General features: G+C 42.7%; 1 pseudogene; it reads left to right on the top strand.

Annotated features, from left to right (window-relative positions):
• The first annotated feature begins 2,857 nt into the window (after positions 1–2,857).
• On the top strand, positions 2,858–4,149 carry LOC131895901 (alpha-enolase-like; annotated as a pseudogene).
• The last annotated feature ends 423 nt before the right edge of the window (positions 4,150–4,572 follow it).

Here is a 4,572-nt window from a genome sequence, read left to right on the forward strand (position 1 = left end):
CTCCTGACTCAGCCCTTCCTCTTCCCAGAATTCTTTTCATCTGCTCACCCCATCTATACTTCCTACCTGGCTACTGGCAAAATCAGCATTTTATTTATCAACCAATCAGAGCAACACATAGTCACAGCTTACAGAATGACATTCCACAGCACGAAGACCTCAATATAAGTCCTACAGCTTGGAACTTAACAGGTGAGTCCAACCTCTGACACTATGACATGAAATTGTCATCTATAAAGTTTGTACTAGGTCATCTCCAAATTAAGTAGCAAAAAGGAAATCAAAAACACAGAAAATTCATAATGTTTTAAGTAACTTTATAATTTTGTTTGGGGCCATATATTGTACATTTCTATGAGGAAGAAATTGGGGAAACACATTAAGATGTTTGCCTATTCAACAACCTTCTAAGCAGGACTCTGATGTTTAGGAAATAATAGAAAGAACTGATAACTGGATTGCAAGAAGCTGAAACTTTCTGCCAAGAAAAGAAAACAATTGCCAAGATAGAGATAGCATGCATAATGGAGAAAATCTCCTTCAGCTGTTCATCTTACAGAGGATTAATACCCAGAATACGTAAAGAACACAAAATATTCAATAGCAAAAGAATATACCATCCAATAAATAAGTGAGTAGATGAACTATACCCTGTCGTTTTATTCCATTAGCTCCACAAAACTCAAAAGTAGAGATGAGCACATGGAGTCAGCATGGACATGAAGGCATATTCCTAACTTCACACTGAAGGACCGATGGAGTGTGCCTTAGGATGGACTGGCATGAGCTAGACATAGGTTGATTTTACCATTCCCACAGGAAGGAATGCAGGGAGGACACTGAGATCACATTAGCTTTTTTTGATGATAGTCATTTTTAATAGGGGTCTCTAGGAAGGCATAACTCCCTAACTAAAAGCATAGACTGATCTGATGACCTGTCCAAGCTTGCATTTTCTGTATATAACCTCTCCCATGGTGGCATTTAGTGAAATATGCATTCGAACTTTTGAATATTTTAACCACAGTTCAAATCCCTTCCTTAAACTCCATATAAATTTGTTAAACACCTCATTGTGACATTCACTGTGATGTCTATCCTTAAGTATTCAAAGCAGTTTTTTCCTTGCAAATGTATTCCTCTTTGAATTTTGTCTTTCAGTTCCACATAATTCTGTATTTCTAGTTGCAACCCAAAGCCCCAGGAGCTATCTTAGATTCCTCTCTGTGCTCATAACCCATGTTTGATATATTTCCCAATTAAACATTCAAGTTATGTCTATGATCTGATCAGTACTTAATCCCTACCCCTACTACTTGGTCCAAAACATTGGATATCCCTTCTAGCCTGCAATGGCCTCCTAAATGTCTGTTTTCTCTCCTGCCTCCCCTCTGGACTACTGTTCATATGTCAGAGTGCTAAGTGTCACTTACATGGTGTTCTCTGCTCAGTGGCTTCTCTGCTCCCTCAGTGAATTTACAATGACCCGCAAGTTCTTGATGATTAACTTCTCATGTCCATTATAGTCATTCCCGATCTCATCCAACTACATCTCTGACTTCATCTTCTGAGATGCCCCTTGTACCACATCACTACAGACATGATGGCTTCTTTGCTACTCCTCACTTAGTGGAAGATGGCTCAATTCATGACTTTCATCCTGTTCATCCTTTCATCAAGAATGTACTTCTTCCATGAAATGATGTGTATGTTTTTGTTTTCCATCCAAGTCAATGTGTTGAAACCCCTATCCTTAACAAGATGTACTCAGAAGAAAAGGCTTGAGAAATAAGTCATTGGAGTGGATCCTTCCAAGTCAATGTTCTAATTAGAGCCTTCAATTTCAAATCATACCATATAACTACTATATTTAGTTTTGCAAAAATAGTCAATGTTACAACAGATTTCCATGGGCACATTCGACTAAGGAAACACAGACTTAAAAGAGACCCAAGAAACCTTCCAAGTTTCTCCATCAACAAAATCAATTTATAAGGATGAAAGAGGGCAATGGATGGTACAGAAGCATATGTGAGGCCCTGGAGCCTACCCACACACTTGAAAGTAAGCAAAAAACCAGGAAATGGATGAAACAAGTGAGAAAGTAAATAAAAATAAAGATAAAGGGAGCCAACATTGCTTTTTATTATGGAATGTGAAGAAGAAAAATTCACAACAAATAAAAATCTCAATCCAAATGTCTTCACCATTATTGATCCAAAGGTTTTTCCAGAATAATTCTTGGAATCTGACCAGTGACCATGTTACCAATGTGCTGCTCAGGGTGTGAATTGTAATAAATAAATGACACTTGATGAGTGCTCTGACGTTCTAGTTGCAGGCCTTACTCAGAATGGAATAGACTCACGAGGGAGATTAGAATTAAATGTAGATGGATAGTATATTTGTAAACTCCATGAAGACAAAAATCCTGACATTTTATTTCATGATTGTAAAGGGAATAAGAATAATATGGCCAATGTGAGATACTGAGGGAGCCAAACTGTAAACAGAGCTATAGACACAACTAAGTGAATGGACTTATTAACCCTCTTGTTAAAGACAATAGTGTGAGAAGCCTGGTGCTCTGAGGTCGGGCTCAGATCCCCGGGATGATTCACCTGCAAGTTAGGCTTGATCATGGCCCAGGCTGCCCTGTGTTGTCTGTCTCCAAGATTTCTACCCACTGCCATTGCTCTTGAACCCAGATCCAGTTGGTTCTGGGTTTTGCTTGGTACTTCACAAAAAGAGAATTATAGGAACTGGTAAAGAAGATGTGCTCTGAAACTCTCTCCAGGGTGTTTGCAGAAACATCTGTTCATTTCCTACACAGCAACCCAGCTGCAAGAAACACACCATGTCTATTCTCAAGATCCATGCCCGAGAGATCTTTGACTCGCATGGGAACCTCACTGTTGAGGTTGACCTCTGCACCTCAAAAGGTCTCTTCTGAGCTGCCATGCTCCACAGGCATCTATAAGTTCCTGGAACTCCATGACAATGATAAGACTCACTACATAGGGAAAGGGTGTCTCAAAGGCTGTTGAGCACATCAATAAAACTATCTCACCTGCTCTCATTAGCAAGAAACTGAGTGTTGTGAAACAAGAGAAGATCGACAAACTGATGATTGAGATGGATGGCACTGAAAATAAATCGAAATTTGGTGCAAACGCCATCCTGGGAGTGTCCCTGGCTGTCTGCAAAGCTGGTGTTGCAAAAAAGGGAGTACCCCTTTATCATCACATCCCTGATTTGACTGGCAACCCTGAAGTCATCCTACCAGTTCCAGCTTTCAATGTGATCAACAGCAGATCTCATGCTGGCAACAAGCTGGCCATGCAGGAGTTCATGATCCTCCCCATGGGGGCATCCAGTTTCCGGGAAGCCATGCGCATTGGGGTAGAGGTTTATCACAACCTGAAGAATGTCATCAAGGAAAAATACGGGAAGGATGCCACCAATGTGGGTGATGAGGGAAGGTTTGTGCCTAACATCCTGGAGAACAAAGAAGTCCTGGAGCTGCTGAAGAACACAATTGGGAAGGCCGGCTACACTGACCATACATATCGGCATGGATGTGGCTGCCTCTGAGTTCTTCAGGTCTGGCAAGTATGACCTGGACTTCAAATCTCCCGATGATGCCAGCAGGTACATCATGCCTGACCAGCTGGCTGACTTGTATAAGTCCTTCATCCGGGACTATCCAGTGATGTCCATCGAAGACCCCTTCGACCAGGATGACTGGGAAGCCTGGAAGAAGTTCACAGATAGTTCAGGCATCCAGATGGTTGGGGATGATCTCACAGTAACTAACCCTAAGAGGATTGCCAAGGCTGAGAGTGAGAAGTCCTGCAACTGCCTCCTGTTTAAAGTCAACCAGATTGGCTCTGTGACCAAGTCCCTGTAGGCGTGTAAGCTGGCCCAGTCCAATGGTTGAGGCGTCGTGGTGTCCCATTGCTCTGGGGAGACTGAGGATACTGTCTCCCTGACCTGGTGGTGGGACTCTACACTGGGCAGATCAAGACTGGTGCCCCATGCTGATCTGAGCGCCTAGCCAAGTACAGTCAGATCCTTAGAATCGAGGAAGAGCTGGGCTGCAAGGCCAGGTTTGCCAGCAGCTCCTTCAGGAACCCCCTGGCCAAGTAAAGTGTATATGGACATCCCTGGAGCCACTGGCTACTTAGACCTTGTCCCTGATGTCAACGAGGTGGCTCAAAGCTGGCCCAGCACTTGTCCCTCCCATGCCACTGCTTCCTTTGATGTCCTTAGACAGCCACATCTGACCACCTGGAGCCCTGCTGGGAAACCCAGCCTTGTAATCATGTGATTGGTCTAAATCATTGTTTCTGTCACCTCACTTCCAAGCTAAGTGTCTGAAGCCCACTGTAATCTTTGGGGTGGCCGCAGGTAAGACCTCTGCCTCAGCAGATCTACATGCAAAATAAAAGCCTCAGTGACCCATAAAAAAGAAAAGAAAAGAAAAAAGAAGTTGTGCTTTGTCTCCAAAAACAGAGCAGATGACAATCATTCAGCAGATATAGGACAACCATTAGCAATGACCACAGTGAA

This window comes from Peromyscus eremicus, chromosome 19 (genome assembly GCF_949786415.1).
Source record: "Peromyscus eremicus chromosome 19, PerEre_H2_v1, whole genome shotgun sequence".
Taxonomy (NCBI): domain Eukaryota; kingdom Metazoa; phylum Chordata; class Mammalia; order Rodentia; family Cricetidae; genus Peromyscus; species Peromyscus eremicus.